Here is a 17,468-nt window from a genome sequence, read left to right on the forward strand (position 1 = left end):
TACAGAATCTAGGAATTTTTATGTATAACATTGTCTTAGGGTTACTGACCTTATAAACTACATCATTTCTTTGTATGATGGCTAGGAAATCATCTAGTCTTCCTCATTCTACACCAGACGCTGAATTTGCTACGACCTACGTCCTCATCCATGAAAATTTGCCGAATTCTATCTACTGCTAAATTTTCAGTTCAATATTAGTTTTAAAGCAGTACCGACACCTCAAAACATGGGGTAGTATTGTTTTCCCACCTATGCGAAGGCGCCTAACGGATTACGCACAGTCACAAATTACAGCTAACCCTTACGTTGGTGTGACGAAGAGGTTAGTTTCCCGTGAAAACTGAGTTCTGCCATACGGCCGTTGTAGCAGCTTCATAAAGAAATTTAATTCGAGATGTTGGACGAATGGATCCATCAGAATATCTTATCTTAAATGCCTCAAATCTGTGCATGCATCAAAATTTATGCTGAGTGTGGATCTGTCAATAAGACCATCGCGTCGATAATAGCTAGTACTTCCTAGTTCTTATCTAGCACAAAGAAAATTGATGTCAGTTATTGGGAGGAGAAAGATTTAGTACGATGGAACTTAGACCTAAGAGATGATTGAGTACGAATGGCATGTGCTGTGCCACACATATTCTGCGGATACAATACGTGAAGAAATTACGTGATTTTATAGATATACAGACTTGAGAAAATATTCGTTCGCGTTGCAGGTCCTACAGTTATCTTCTCATCATTGTGGTCATACGAAGACAGAAATACCATGTCCTAATGACTCCTAATGACTCCATCAGTGACAAAAAGTAGCGGGAGTTGCATGATTAGAATATTAGGAAAGTAAAAGAAGGAGATATGTTCCGCTGACATTGAGGTCATTCGAATTAGTAGTGAAGTTTTGGAGGAAGAAATAGGCATTGGACAATGAATCTTATCGCCATTCATCCATACTAATTAACGAAACCTTCCAAATAATTTGAATCAGGAGGTCGAATAGGGATATTAAGGTAGCTCTTCGTGAATACGACTCACAGTCCTTAATCGCTGTGCTTCCCCACTTGTTGTATGCCATTATTATTAACAGCTGGAACAACTCTGTAACACGGCTTCCGTAACATTTTATATGAGAACTTGTCGATCTCAGAAAGTGAAATCTAGTAACTAGTTACTGCATCCTGGCTTCAGGGATATCTCGTGTCTCTTAATTACTTGAGAAACTCTTGTCTGAATTTCTGATACGCTTCGTATTAATATTTAATCATCTTCATAAGTGACTGTAGGACATAGTTTACGATTGCCTTGAAAGCATCTATCACGACTGCCTCAATTCCTCCTAGTAGAAGTCAAATGAGGTACAAGGTTTACCAAAGAAGTACTATTGGGGGAGAAAAATGAGAAGTAATCTTCCTGGTAGGATGACACTTCAGAAAAAACTTGTAACGACGCTTAAGAATAAAGGTCTGACGTAGATTATCGCTCTGGTTTCAATTAGGTCTACAAGCAGATATTTATAAAGTGCCCTTGAATTTTTTATTGACGAAGGTCACACATGCTCTTCTGCAAGCAGAAGAGAAAGGCTTTTCTAGTGTTCCAACTGGATTGCTGATATCTAACATCAGTGTGGTCAGAAGTAAATAACTGTTCTGGAGACAGGTTCTACCAGAAGCCTGAACAGCTTATCGTATAAGAATATTGCCTCCAAATCGTAAGGATACTCGGTAGTGTACTGTCCTCGCACAATGTTTTAAATGTTTCGCGGGTAGGTCGACTGAAAATCCCGACTTCTCGCATACTCTGGTCGATTAACTACCGCACGTGTTTCATGAAATATTGTCATGTGAATGAAATCGGAAATTTAGTCCATCCGCGGCCAAAGAGTATTAACAGTCAGCTGCGCTGGCTTCAGGAACAAAAACATTTGCAAAATTGTACGGAAGACTTGAAACGTACAGGGTTGTCAATAGCCGAAGACAGCAAACTCAGCATCTGGCCACATCGTATCCGTTGTTCGGATAACGTGTCGAGGGATCCCTCCACAACAGCGGAGTAATGTTGTATCGGCGCGTTAAAACAGACGACGCAGGCGTTACGAGGCGGTGGAAAGAGACGTGTGTTAGGCGCGGCTGGAGCTAGCGCGCGGCGTGGCCGCCACGTGGACTCACCGGAAGGGGTGCAGCAGGTCCTGTCGCGGCCGCGGTCGCTGCAGGTGTTGCTGTCTGCCGGCGGCGCCGCGACGCCGCGTGACGCCCGCCGCCGACCGCCGCCCGGAAGCCGGCGGAAGCTGTCGAGCGCGCCCGAACTGTCGCCGCCCTCCGCTGTCGCTGTCGCTGTTACCAGCGACGTGAGGCTAGGCTGACGACTGCTCACTTCTCTCGGCATGACAGCTAGTGGGCGTAAACTAGGGATCGAGAAGTTCTTTTGCTTAGAGGCGTACTACTGCAGCAGAAAGTACACGGATCAAGAATGCATCAATAGAATTACCTTGGACACAACTGTCAGGTGGTTCCCTATTTCTATGATGTACATAGCCTTCATTCCGAGCGACAATATTCGGAACGAAACATACACTACTGGCCATTAAAATTGCTACACCAAGAAGAAATGCAGATGATAAACGGATATTCATTGGACAAATATATTATACTAGAGCTGACATGTGATTACATTTTCACTCAATTTGAGTGCGTAGATCCTGAGAAATCAGTGCCCAGAACAACCACCTCTGGCCGTAATAACGGCCTTGATACGCCCGGGCATCGGATGGCGTGTACATGTACAGCTGCCAATGCAGCTTCAACACCATACCACAGTTCATCAAGAGTAGTGACTGGTGTATTGTGACGAGCCAGTTGCTCGGCCACCATTGACCAGACGTTTTCAGTTGGTGAGAGATCTGGAGAATGTGCTGGCCAGGGCAGAGACCTATTCTTTGAAAGACATTTGTTTTATATAATTTACGTAACTGTAAAGATGCGCATCTAGCGCGGACGATAATACATCGATTGCGCAGTCAAAGCGACATTTTAACAGAAGCTGAACTGAACGTTCCGCTTCGATCTAAATAAAAGATGACAGTAAAAACTTTTGTAGATCTTCAGATTTTATGTACCTCTGCTTCTAATGTGAAAACGTAAAGAAGGTCGACTTTAAGCTATAAAAGTGAGCGGTCTTGCCAGCGTGCAGACAACATTATTAATCAATAAAATTCAAGTAATTTATGTTCGAAACTGTAAATCGGCAAGTTATTGTTATGAAGGTGTTGAACGGTGCAAGAATTGTCTTTATCGAAGGAGAAAAGTAATCACTGTAATTTGTGACAAAAACGTGAACCAAGGAGACAGCACAGGGCAGGCTGAAATCTGATCGCACCATACAGCTAGAAAAGTACTTATGTAAGTTATACTGTTTATAAATAAGCCCTAATTTGCTAGTGAGAATTGTTTGAATATATGTGTTTACCAGATTTCTTATTCTATTCTTTTCCTTTATTTTTTTTACCTCCATGTCATATTATTTTTGTAAATATCAAACGGCCTTTACTACAGCAGAGAATACTGCGGCGTCCTGGTCGTAGACAGAAGGCCGCTCCTTGTCTTCTATACAACTCATAGCTGCCCCATTTATTAATGATTTCATTTGCAAATGCATTTTTTTATTGTTCATTGTTAAAGGTCCCTTAGGTGATTATATATTTCATACTGATTACGTAAAGAAATCCGGGTTGTTCTTTTCCAAATAATAGAAGCCTTTGCGTAATCAAAAACTAGCCTCCTTCTGACAACGATCAGGAGCCGACCAGAAGGCGGACGTCTTCGACCACTTTCGTGTTTCCTGTGGCAAAGCTGTGCCAAACTGGGAACACAACATTCTAGTATATCAGATTAAAATTGAAAAAAAATTCAAATATATTTAACCTAATTTTTTTATCATACTAGAGCCCGTACAGGACCTGCAACATGCAGTGGTGCATTATCCTGCTGAAATGTAGGGTTTCGCAGGGATCGAATGAAGGGTAGAGCCACGGGTCGTAACACATCTGAAATGGAACGTCCATTGTTCAAAGTGCAGTCAATACGAACAAGAGGAGACCGAGACGTGTAACTAATGGCACCCCATACCATCACGCCGGGTGAAACGCCAGTATGGCGATGACGAATACACGCTTCCAATGTACGTTCACCGCGATGTCGCCAAATACGGATGCGACCATCATGATGCTGTAAACAGAACCTGGATTCATCGGAAAAAATGACGTTTTGCCATTCGTGCACCCAGGTTCGTCGTTGAGTACACCATCGTAGGTGCTCCTGTCAGTGATGCAGCGTCGAGGGTAACCGCAGCCATAGTCTCCGAGCTGATAGTCCATGCTGCTGCAAACGTCGTCGAACTGTTCGTGCAGATGGTTGCTGTCTTGCAAACGTCCCCATCTGTTGACTCAGGGATCAAGACGTGGCTGCACGATCCGTTACAGCCACGTGGATAAGATGCCTGTCATCTCGGCTGCCAGTGATACGAGGCCTTGGGATCCAGCACGGCGTTCCGTATTACCCTCCTGAACCCACCGATTCCATATTCTCCTAACAGTCATTGGACTTAAAACCAACGCGAGCACCAATGTCGCGATACGATAGACCACAATCGCGATACGCTACAATCCGATCTTTATCGAAGTCGGAAACGTGATGGTACGCATTTCTCCTCCCTACACGAGGCATCACAACAACGTTTCACCAGGCAACGCCGGTCAACTGCTGTTTGTGTACGAGAAATCGGTTGGAAACTTTCCTCATGTCAGCACGTTGTAGGTGTCGCCACCGGCGCCAACCTTGTGTGAATGCTATGAAAAGCTAATCGTTTGCATATCACAGCATCTTCTTCCTGTCGGTTAAATTTCGCGTCTGTAGCACGTCATCTTCCTCGTGTAGCAATTTTAATGGCCAGTAGAGTATGTCGACCTGTCTTATTCTGCTTGGTTTGACCACCGCTTTTAAAGGTTGTTGTGATCTTCAGCCTGAAGTCTTGTTTGATGCAGCTCCCCATACTAGTCTATCTTGTGAAAGCGTCTTCATCTCTCCATAACTACTGCAACATACATATATTTGACGCTTACTTGATTTAATCCCTGGTCTCCCTCTACAGTCTTGACCCCCACAATTCTTTCCATTACCAAACTGACAGTTCCCGGATGTCTCAAGACGTGTCCTATCAACATATCCCTCCTTTCATTCAAGTTGTGTCATAAACTTCTATCTTCCATAATTCCATTCAGTACATCTCATTTGTCACACGATCCACCCTTCTAATGTTCAGCATTCTTCTACACCATCACATTTCAAAACCTTCTATTTCTGCATGAAATGTCTACTGTCATAATAAAGCACTCCGTCTTCAGGCCACAGCTGGCCCATCGGGACCATCCGACCGCCGTATCATCCTCAGATGCGGATAGGAGGGGCATGTGGTCAGCACACCGCTCTCCCGGTCGTTATGATGGTTTTCTTTGACCGGAGCCGCTGCTATTCGGTCGAGTAGCTCCTCAATTGGCATAACGAGGCTGAGTGCACCCCGAAAAATGACAACAGTGCACGGCGGCCCGGATGGTCACCCATCCAACTGCCGGCCACGACCGACAGCGCTTAACTTCGGTGACCTGACGGGAACCGGTGTGTCCACTGCGGCAAGGCCGTTGCCCCTACTGTCATAATAACAGTAATAATAATAACCCACAGGAGCTACTTTTTTAATTGTATTTGCCCATTCCGATTTCGAACGATCCCTATTTCTCAAGCGGTACCTAGATACAATCAAGCTGTTACCAGCATATACAGTGGTGTGCAAACTTTAAGGACCGACGTAGGGCAAAATGTCTTGCACTTAAATATATATATCTCCAAAAATATTACAGCTAAAATAGTAAAACTTAGGCTTACTGTGTACAACATAATGCTTACTATTCTGTGCAATTTTTGTTTGGAAATGCGAATCGAGCTACATTTCATAAGGATTTCCATTTTTAATTACTATTGTTTTTTTAATGTACGTTTTCCCCTAAACTAACCAAGCAATAAAATTGGAATTTCATGGTTTATATCTGCATGAGAGGCAAATAAAACGTGTGGAACAGATTTTAGTTTAAGGTGATAGTTGCTTTGAAATTAATTTTCAGTTTTGTGTTACCTGGGACTGCTCTATTTTTTTCAAACTTTAAAGGAGAACTTTTCTCGGAGAAAAGATCATAGAAAGGTGCTGCACGGGATTATTCAGTAACTAATTCTTAGGCCCTCCAGGTTGGCCGTCCGATTTAACGCACAGCTTTCCGAATGGGAAGGAGCGCCTGGTTCCGGGCACGAATCCGCCCTGCGGATTTGTGCCAAGGTCCGGTGAACCGGCCAGTCTGTGGATGGTTTTTAGGCGGTTTTCCATCTGCCTCCGCGAATGCGGGCTGGTTCCCCTTATTCCGCCTCAGTTACACTATGTCAGCGATTGCTGCGCAAACAAGTTCTCCACGTACGCGTACACCACCATTACTCTACCACGCAAACATAGGAGTTACACTTGTCTGGTGTGAGATGTTCCCTGAGGGTCCACCGTGGTCCAAATCGCACAATAACTCTGGGTTCGGTGTGGGGCGGCGGAGGGGTGAAGTGGACTGCGGTGGTCGTCGTGGGGTTGTGGACCACTGTAGCTGCGGCGGGGACGGAACCTCTCCGTCGTTTCTAGGTCCCCGGTTAACATACAATACAATGCAAGTAATTCTTAAGAACAATCCCAAATTTCAGGATGTTAGCTTTTCTAGTTACTCAGAAAAGGTACATTATACACTGAAGAGCCAAAGAAACTGGTACACCTACCTAATATCGTGTAGGGCCCCCGCGAGCATGCAAATGTGCCGCAACACGACGTGGCATGGACTCAACTAATGTCTGCAGTAGTGCTGGAGGAAACTGACAACATGAATCCTCCATGGCTGTCCATAAATCCGTAAGAGTACGAGGGGGTGGAGATCTTTTCTGAACAGCAAGTTGCAAGGCATCCCAGATATGCTCAATAATGTTCTTGTCTGGAGAGTTTGGTGGCCACCGGAAGTGTTTAAATTAAGAAAAGTGTTCCTAGAGCCACTCTGTAGCAATACTGGACGTGTGGAGTGTCCCATTGTCCTGCTGCAATTGCCCAAGTCCGTCGGATGCATGATGGACATGAATGGATTCAAGTGATCAGACAGGATGCTTACGTACCTGTCACCTGTCAGAGTCGTATCTAGACGTATCAAGGGTTCCATATGACTCAAACTGCACACGCCTCACACCATTACAGAGCTTCCACCAACTTGAACAGTCCCCTGCTGACATGCAGGTTGCATGGATTCATGAGGTTATCTCCATACCCGTACACTTCCGTCCGCTCGATACAATTTGATACGAGACTCGTCCGACCAGGCAACATGTTTCCAGACATCAACAACCCAATGTCGCTATTGACGGGCCCAGGCGAGGCGTAAAACTTTGGTAGTGCAGTCATTAAGTGTACACGAGTGGGCCTTTGGCTCCGAAAGCCCATATCAATGACGTTTCGTTGAATGGTTCGAACGCTGACACTTGTTGATGGCCCAGAATTGAAATCTGCAGCAATTTGCGGAAGGGTTGCTCTTCTGTCACGTTGAACGATTCTCTTCAGTCGTCGTTGGTCCCGTTCTTGCAGGATGTTTTTCCGGCCGCAGCGATGTCGGAGATTTGATGTTTTACCGGATTCCTGATATTCACAGTACACTTGTGAAATGGTCGTACCGGAAAATCCCCGCTTCATCGCTACCTCGGAGATGCTGTGTCCCATCGCTCGTACGCCGACTGTAACACCACGTTCAAACTCACTTGAATCTTGATAATCTGCCATTGTAGCAGAAGTAGCCGATCTAACAACTGCGCCAGACACTTGTCTCATATAGGCGTTGCCGACCGCAGCGCCATATTCTGCCCGTTTACTTATCTCTGTATTTGAATACGCATACCTATACCAGTTTCTTTGGCGCTCCAGTGTAGGTCAAAAAAGTCAATTTAAGGCAATTTGCTTTTAAAGTTTTTATTTCCATTTTGGACAGTACTGTTACACCTCTAGTGACTAATGCTGTTCATATCCTTAGCATTTATTCTCTTCCTCGTCTTCCTGGAACAATCTCTTCCCCTGCCTCCTTTTCTCAGCCATCTTTCGCATTTTTTCTTCTGCTGCCTGAGCTCTGTCCAGTCGCGCTTCATTGATGCTTCTGAGTATCTTCAGTGTGAATGGACCTGGATGAAAGCCTAGTCTCTGCAGGCACTTAATCCTACCTACATTTCCACTATTCATCACTAGAGGGGCATCAAATGCAGCTATCATCATAACAACTGAGGACACAAATACTGTTTTTGAAACGCCTCCATATAAGGTGATTGTAGCTCTCATTTGTATTCTGTGTATTCAAAGTAGCTTTTTAGCAGTGGTTTTTCAGCAGTTCAGGTTTGGCTAGGTACCTGAAAGTTGTTTTTATAACATCTAAAACAGCAAGTGGCAAATCATGTTTGCGGATGTATGGGTTTCCATTGGCTTCTACCTGAAGATATTTGCACCACGATATGTCACAGAGGGGTGTTGAGGATTGTTATCTGTGGACAGTTTGTGAAAGAGTATTGCCCACACGGCTTGCTGCATTGTTTACACACTACGTAGGCTATCCCTGATAGCTTTCCCACAGTATATTTGTAAAGTGTGAATTTCCTTATCTGTCAGTCTGTTAACACCTCCCAGTGGCCTTCCATCTTCTAATTTCTTGCCTTTCATTTCTTTCTTCAATCTGAGATGTCTAACTTCCTTTCGCTTTGGACATACCCCACACATTCCAGTTTTTCATTTTTAGTTTGTGAGTCATAAGGATTGCTCTCTAAAACAGTCTTAAAAGCATGGAATCTCAACCGCCTATACTTCACATACCTAACACCATAACGTTCAACTGACCTTTGGAATATTAGTTTCTTCCCAGCTGCTTCCATCCTACTACTTGACCCCTGGTAATTCTTGCTGCACAGTTTCTTGTGTTACTGCTGCCACCTTTCATCTTCACTGCCATTATTATTCTTACTTGTGACACACTGAGAGCAATATTTGCTCATTACTTGGAAGTCTAAGATTTTCCCTGTATCTACACTCATAGATGATACACCTTCATCCAGGTTCCATCACAAGAGACACACAGATCTGTCTTGACTACACAGTGTCCTTCTTCCCCTTCATTGTTAATAATTACAGCTTCCTCAACAGCTGCTTTCATGTCATCGCTGCACTCAACTTCAAGAACACTGAGGAGTGTTCTGTTGGAATCACAGGATCTAGTCACTGGTGCAGGCATCTTGATCAAGCCACAAAACAAATTTGTGCCTTCTCTGCCTACACCTAAGCATCTCATCTACAGTTTTCTATTCCCCTCATCTTCCCATGGAGAACAAAAGCCTTGAACTGAACATCATAATTACAAACTTTACAAAAATATGTCTATTACTTACAATGCGAATTCTGTCATTGTCATCATACAGTCTAAGACCCTTGACTGACAAGAACCAAATTCGCATGAAACATTAATGATATGGACAAGCAGTTCTAAGTCAATTAGCCTAAATCCACTGGATAACTCGTCTTTGACGCTGTACACAGCGTTATCAATTGCTTCACTAGTTTTATTCTTCGATGAACTCAGTGCGTTTGCCGAAAATTGTTCTTCATACTTAGAAGCAGCATCTGTAACACTGTTATTTAAATTCCTGTACCTTTTACACGTGAAATTCGACATTTCCTCATTTCTTTGAATATGTGCCCACTGTTACGACTCATTTCAAGCAAAACAGATTGATAAATGCAACACTAAAAACTGAAATAAGTTTGTAGCACGTACTATTCAGTTAAACGACGTTGTACAAAAGGAACAAGCAAAGACAATCTTTCTCACAGCCTTCTAGACTCATCTGTAGTTCATTTAGATTGTGTGAACGGAAAATTAACGCACAAAAAGTTTCTAGTGTAGAGAAGGTGTGGATCGCAGCATGGAAAGAGGGAATGTGGCAGGTGCAGATACCCAAACAAACAAACTTTTTGAAACATGTTTCTAGGAAGAATTCGATTATGAAACGTGGCGATGTTATTCTTAAAGAAGTAATCTAATAAATTACGCAATAAAAAATACGAATTGTTTTCTCACTTTTCCCCTAGATCTGCCTTTAAGGACGAAAGTAGCTTTCGCGTAATGTGCCACTGCCATATAAAATAGCTCGATGAACCTTGGACCATACATAGACAGAACTGCTACATTATGGTACAGAAGGTAAAGTAAAAGAAACACGCAATGAAACGAACAGAAATGGGACATTTATTCAACGACAATAGGTACACTGAAGTCACTGCGATTCATGATGATCCTGTGGATATTAAAAAGGCGTAACGTAGATTTTAATAGGGTGTGCAATCACCTAGGATAAAAGTGCAACGTGCTCCCATGCTGGCCACGAGGTTATTAAGAAGTTCTTGCGGTAGGGCGTTCCACTCGTCCAGCAGCGCGGTTGACAACTGCTGGAAGGTCGCTGGTGTATGTTGTAAAGTACGTATGAAGAACTGTAAATGGATCCTAGCCAAGGCTCGACATACGTTATGTACCAAGAATAATGGAGATATAACCCTTGTGCGCAATTTCTGGTTAAGCCACCTCAGAAGGACAATTATAAATTTAAAAAATTGCAGGGTCGCCACCAGCCCAAGCTCTTCCAAACAATTAAGACAAGACCGAACTGGAAATTATCAGTTTCATTAAATTAAGAACTTAATTATAAGAATGCAATTTTTTTAAAAGAATCTAACAAGGTGGACAGCATTGTATGTCGTACTGTCGTATAGTTTAATTAAATGTGATAATTTCGTAATTTTGAGACAGTACACCGTTCACTTTGATTTTTCCTCCCATTTTTGTTCATCACAAGCAAGCAGATTAACTTACAAAAATTAAGGAATAGAAAATTAATTTGAAAGCTGGCATCAATGAGAAAGATAAAGGGCGCAGAGTTTATTACGTAACACATTTATTTCATTACTGAATTTGATGCACATCCTATGAATACACATGACTGGTGCCTGAATAAAAAAAATTAACTAAATAACTAGCAAAAAATTGTAGAATCGCGCAATTACAAAGGAAACACACAAAAGGGAAGTGGAACACAATAATTCAATCGTTCCATCTACATACCCACGACTGTCCGAAAGGAACAAAGCAACTTCCCCACTTTCAATTTCAGCCACCATCATCTCCGATTTTTAACAAAATAATTATGCCATAATCCGAAAATACATAACTACACACGCTTCAGTTAAGCGGAAGTACTTAATTATGCCATAAATTTAACATAGTGAAGTTCTAATTCGACCTACTTCCTATCAGTAGAAATCCTCTCTAGGAGCTACGAACTGTACTCACCAACCGCTAACTGCAGAGTGTCTTTTCTCCCCCGAGCTTCGCCTAACTACCGGTGCAACGGAAGCTACCAGAGGGGTAGGCTTCCACCACAAACCTGACAGACAAACCAACCTCAGGCGAAAAGGGGTAAACCTCTCTGTCCAGGTAATGGGATCCGAAGTTGGGCATCCTGTGCTACCCTCCAAACGAGAAGCAAACATCACCTGCTCCTAGCAGACGACAACCAACTCAGTGTCCCCCACAAAAGAAACCCGAAACCACCCGTAAAAACACTCATTCAGTCACATTTACGCACACATAGGGTAGGGTGATGGGAAAAACGTAATAAATACAGGTCATGATTTCCTATGGAACACAAAAAATCAAACATAATATCATTTAATAAGCCCTAGTTTGATTGCTCAGTCTTTCTGGGAGAGTTAATAAATTAAACCGCAATCAGGCGGTGGACAGAACAGGATGCACAGAATGCAATTAGACTCCACAGAGACGTTTCAATGTCGAGGTGCAGCAATACGCCTCATCAACGCATCCCACGTGTTCACAATGGAATTTAAATGGGGGGGGGGGGGGGGGGCAGGCCAGTCAATTCCCCGAGTATCCTCTCGTTCCGAGAGCTACTCCACCTGCGATCTTCGATGTGATCCGGCATCCGAAATCAGAGACAAATGCACCCCTGAAAAAGATGCACATGGGGAAGAAGTGAAGTGTCAAAACACCGGCGACTCGTGTGTGTACCGTGTTCAAAGATCTGAAGGCCAGTGCGCCCATACAACATTACGCCTCCCCATACCGTAATACCTGGATCAACAATAAATCATGTTCGACAGTATTCCTGGATGCATTACGTGTTCCCATCTCTCGGCACGTAATACACCCAGGAACATTGTCGAACATGATTTATTGTTGGTCCAGGTATTACGGTATGGGGAGGCATAATGTTACAGGGGCGTACTGACCTCTAGATCTTTGAACACGGTACACTCACTCGTCAACACATCGAAAAACGCAGATGGAGGAGCTCTTGGAATGAGAAGCTATTAGGCGAATGAACTGGCCTGCCCTTCCCCACGACTTAAATCCGATCGAGCACGTGTGAAACACATTGGGGAGACGTATTATAGCACGTCCACATGTTAGTAAGTTGGCTGCGTGTTCTATTAATCAATCGCACGGTACGGTAGCCGTTATGATGTGGAACGTGTCAAGTGCACAAGAAATGCACATATCAAACAAGATTATATATATATATATATATATATATATATATATATATATATATATATATATATATACTACAATACAGAGTTAAAGATTAATATTTCTATTATTTACCTCATTCCCGTAAATGGCACAAAATGCATATGCTATATGTACAGATTTATTTATTCCTATTCAAGAATTCATCTGTGGTATAGAGTGAGTTGTCAAGGAGATATGCTTTCAGTTTATTTTTGAAGCTATTACTGCTGTCTGTCAGACAGTTTATTTTATCCGGTAATTTGTTAAAATTTTTATAGCAACATATTTTACCCCTTTCTGTGCCAAAGATAGGTTGATTAAAAGATAGTTAAGTCTTCCTTTTTTCTGGTATTATAATCATGAATGTCACTGTTGTTTTTAAACTGGTTCATGGTGTTGAAAACCAATTTCATTAATGATTAAATGTGCTGTGAGGCTGTTGTAAGAATCCCCAATCTTTTAAAAAGATGCCTCCAAGATGTGCGACTATGAACCCCACACATTATTCTAACCACTTTCTTTTGAGCAGTGAATACTTTTTGTCTAAATGTTGAGTTACCGAAGATTCTCATCTCTATGTACACCCAAAAACTTAGTACGCTCTACCCTGTCTACTGACTTCTATTGATGTGTTATATTTATTGAAGGAACTGTACTTTTTGCAGCGGAAAATTGGATGTACTGTGTTTTTTCAAAGTTTAGAGCAAGCCAATTTGCAGAAAAACAATTAATGACTTTTCCAAAGACATTATTTGTATCATTTTGAATTGGAGATGCTCTTACTGGATTAATAATTATGCTTATATCATCACCAAACAGTGTCATTTCAGCTTCCTGTTTCAGATAGGAAAGGAGGTCGTTCACATATATCAAGAACAGAAGAGGGCCCATGATTGAACCCGGTGGAACACCTGATGTGGTCACTGAAGCACCAGTTGCACGTTGCATTGATGATGACGATGAATGTGGGGCTCTGGCTATTGTTCCGTCCTCACGTTCTGTCATCTCTCTAGGTAGACCGCTTCCTCCTTGACGTAGTTCAAATGGCTCTGAGCACTATGGGACTTAACATCTGAGGTCATGTCCCCTAGAACTTAGAACTACTTAAACCTAACTAACCTAAGGACATCACACGCATCCATGCCCGAGGCAGGCTTCGAACCTGCGACCGTAGCAGTCGCGCGGTTCCAGACTGAAGCGCCTAGAACCGCTCTGCCACTCCGGCCGGCTCCTTGACGTAGTGTTTGGCCATGATTCACCCAGACCTATCAACATCGTCGAATAGTGGCGTCGCTCCTATTCAAATGTTGAGCGGTTCGCCGATTACTCCAAACGGCTTCTCCTGAGCTCAACTACACGTCCTCTCTTAAATGCTGATATCTGCGATATTGTTCATGCGCCTGTCTGCGAGGCGTAGTTACTGTCAAACTAAGTACACAGAACGAAACTCGCAAACCTTTATACCCTGGTACCGATATGAACCCTGTTTGCTATCCTTGCCAGCTAAGCGATGAAATTGCGGTACAGCGTCACACATTCATCCCTCGGTTGCCAAAGTTTACAGTTTTGCATTTTCCTTCGACACCTGTATGAATAGCAATTTTTGACCAATTTGCACCTCTAGGGGTGTTGCTTTTTTTAAAAAAAAAAAAAAAAAAAAAAGAGAGAGAGAGAGTACTACGACGAGTTTGAAACATCTGGATCTCTGAAACCGTTGACAATGCAGTGAGAACATATTTGATGTTTTCCCTTTATACTGTCAAAATCTTAAAGTATGTCCGGTTCCTCGTTTAGGACTCAGTATACAGGAAGCTTCAGGTAATATGGACATCATTAATATTCTATAAACGGTTTCCAACACGCAGTTTTAGACAAAACAGCTGATCTGTCTTTTACTGCGTGCTTCGTACAGCTACAGCTATCAAGACAATGAAACAAATATATTGAATGGAATGATGTATTTTTTTAAAAAGCAAAGTGCTTGAAAGAAGAATAGTGACAGTAGTTTCTCAGAAACAGAGTTTTCCACGAGACGACTCAGTGTTGAATGGTCTTAGGCCTGCATTGCGCATACCATCTTAATCCTCACACCAGTCACATTCTTACCACTAATTTTTACGAAACATCTTGCTTCGTACAGTTGACAAGAGTTATGTATACTATAAAGTGGAAAAAAAGCAACCATTATGTGGTATTTGTCACTATGGATGCATCTAAGAAATTAAAATACTTTAGAGTCATTATTGAAGTGAAAACACGCACATAGCGGTCTACGTCTTAAATTAAGGGCTGCATGTTTTCCATTTTATATCTGGGGTAGTTTTGCGCATACCTGTTAAAGTTGTACTAATCTCTTATTAGGGCCGCCATCAAAATATGTTACTAATCTTTAGAGTGATGTGTGGAACACAGAATACTGCAAGCATAACAATTTTTATTGTGAAACAGTCCAAGGGACGAAATAGGGAAGTGTTTATTTAAAAAATAAAGGTTCAAATGGCTCTGAGCACTATGGGACTTAACTTCTCAGGTCATTAGTCCCCTAGAACTTAGAACTACTTAAACCTAACTAACCTAAGGACATCACGCACATGCATGCCCGAGGCAGGATTCGAACCTGCGACCGTAGCGGTCTCGCGGTTCCAGACTGCAGCGCCTAGAACCGCACTGCCACTCCGGCCGGCAAAAAATAAAGAATAACCTATACAGGAAAATGACTTTCTTTAAGACAATAACTCGATATGTTATTGCGAAATATTCCATACGGTCACTAGGTCTAACGTTGTGGCCAAAAAATTAAGCGTACTATAGACTTCTTGTAAACTACGTGCATTTAGCCTTTTATCTCGTCGCCGAGAGCGCTATCACAGGATAGCGAGGGAGAATGGATAGCGTTTTGTTTTCCAACAAAACAGGGCCTCATCATACCGGTTTGTGAAGGTTCAGTGCTACCTAAGAGGGTCAGTGTGATGCATCTGCATTGGGGTGGCTCAAACGTTAGGGGAGGATCAAAAGATAGGGGAGGAAACATCTCGTCAGATAATAAAAGTCTGAGCGCGCCCTCAGAGTCTTAGTGTTGAAACTTCTTTATTTAAATCTGTGTGTCTGTACTGAAATTGCTAAATGACTGAGAAGATGAAACTTCTATGTTATTTGATTTTGAAACAGCTGACTAAAACTGAACGTACTGAGCCTACTTTCTCTTAACTTTTTCTTGTCATGTCAACACTGACCCACAATATTCTAGCGCAACGCAATCTGACTGCTCAAAAAAAATTACAACCTGACTTCAAACAATTAATACAATAGAATGGCCCTGAATGAGAAGCAATCCTGACAATAATCTATACATTTCATTAAGTACTTATCTCACAAAAATCTTCATTACGCATACTACTGCAATACAGCGAGCGTAAATACTGCCAGCTAAATGAAAGATTCTAACTACTAAAGCCACTAAGTACCAATAGGCATGTGGTTAGCAAAGGAAAGATTTTGTTGCAAACCAAATAATGTATTTTTTACCTTAATTATGTGACATCCAGTGCAAACACGAATATAAATCGTCATTGACATCCAGTACAAAGATATATAATCATGAATAATTTTCAATTTCCAAGTCGGATACTTCCAGACCGTTAGCCTACGATAACACTTCAGACGTCTACCCTCCATCAATACTAACTTCTCACATTTATTATCCATCACTGCTGGCTGTTCACTTCCAACTGCCAAACAGTACTTCCACCACTGCTGGCGACTTACTTCCAACTGCCCAACACTACTGGCGATTATCTTCCAACAACGAGTCCAACCAGCCACAGACTCTCTTACAAAGAAAGCGCAGTCAGAGATCCAATGCAAAGCGCTACACAGCGCTGCCAACACAGAAGTAGCCCACTTACAGTGTGCCTGACGGAAGAGACCGGGCAGTTATTATCGTTATTGGTGACTGGAAACAGATTACAGCAGACCCTATGCGCCAACCGGAAAATTAAAAGCCCAGCTGCGAATTTATGACCCGAAGGAAATGATTTTAGCGAAGTGACTTTTTTTGGTGGCCACTGTCAGAGGAGAATGTTTCATAACCACACGTGTAGTGGGAAGGCGGAGGTCACTTGGCACGATGGCTGTCTTATTAATTCGATTGCCGGAAATACATGCTTGATCTGGCAACTCAGTTTCAGGATACATTCTATGCAAGGTTTCTTAAAGCTCTAACAGAACATACCAACGCAATAATCCGGATAGTCCAGGATCAAACAAATCCATGAATTATCTATAGAACAGAACAGCTGAAATGCAGCATACAGCCAGGTCGTGAAAGTAAGGTGTAATTGAAGTAGAGGCTTTAGCACAGTACAATTCGAAGTGTCTTGCAGCCATCCAGTGGCCAGGCTTTATCTTCGGCTTGATGTTAGCGGCTAGGCCCAAGTGAATATCCGCTAACGCCACATACCGGCCGCTGGCAGAATCGTTGATAGCGGACGCCACAGGATATCGACCTGCTTGTCAGATGACAGATATACAGTATTCTTCCTCCCCTCCAATCAGCACATAGCGCCGGAATTGTCCCTGTCGATATCATAATCACTGTACTGATAAGGGGTAGGCGTGGGTGGACAAGCTGGCTAAAGGGTCACAGTCCACCTCGACATCTGGCATCGTTGTGTCCTCTACTTACAGTGGGCTTGTGGTACTCATGATAGAGTCGGCCAGAGCTGGCGTTCGAATT

General features: G+C 42.7%; 1 protein-coding gene across 3 annotated transcripts in view; it reads right to left on the reverse strand.

The window, feature by feature from the left end:
- Window positions 1-2,266, reverse strand: part of LOC124804602 (serine-rich adhesin for platelets) — a 416,342-nt gene extending 414,076 nt beyond the window's left edge. For 2 of the 3 annotated variants that reach the window (XM_047265247.1, XM_047265086.1), the window contains exon 1: window positions 2,169-2,266. The gene's annotated coding sequence lies outside the window, so the exon portion shown is untranslated. The remainder of the gene's footprint in view (window positions 1-2,168) is intronic. The other variant, XM_047265481.1, reaches the window with a different exon arrangement.
- Between the last annotated feature and the right edge of the window lie 15,202 nt (window positions 2,267-17,468).

The sequence above is a fragment of the Schistocerca piceifrons genome, chromosome 1 (genome assembly GCF_021461385.2).
Source record: "Schistocerca piceifrons isolate TAMUIC-IGC-003096 chromosome 1, iqSchPice1.1, whole genome shotgun sequence".
NCBI lineage: Eukaryota > Metazoa > Arthropoda > Insecta > Orthoptera > Acrididae > Schistocerca > Schistocerca piceifrons.